We start from the raw sequence: 201 nt of genomic DNA, 5'->3' as shown, positions 1-201 counted from the left end.
TGAATGTTGAGCTTTAAGCCAACTTTTTCACTCTCCTTTTTCACTTTCATCAAGAGGCTTTTTAGTTCCCCTTCACTTTCTGCCATAGGGTGGTGTCATCTGCATATCTGAGGTTATTGATATTTCTCCCGCCAACCTTGATTCCAGCTTGTGTTTCTTCCAGTCCAGCGTTTCTCATAATGTACTCTGCATATAAGTTAA

General features: G+C 40.3%; 1 protein-coding gene across 2 annotated transcripts in view; it reads left to right on the top strand.

Moving 5' to 3' along the window:
• The window catches only part of PML (promyelocytic leukemia), a 56,208-nt gene that overhangs the window by 49,251 nt on the left and 6,756 nt on the right, over positions 1–201 (top strand). The window lies entirely within an intron of this gene.

The sequence above is a fragment of the Bison bison genome, unplaced genomic scaffold (genome assembly GCF_000754665.1).
Source record: "Bison bison bison isolate TAMUID 2011002044 unplaced genomic scaffold, Bison_UMD1.0 scf7180017864181, whole genome shotgun sequence".
NCBI classification, from domain to species: domain Eukaryota; kingdom Metazoa; phylum Chordata; class Mammalia; order Artiodactyla; family Bovidae; genus Bison; species Bison bison.
This window is presented reverse-complemented; position numbering and strand designations above follow the sequence as displayed.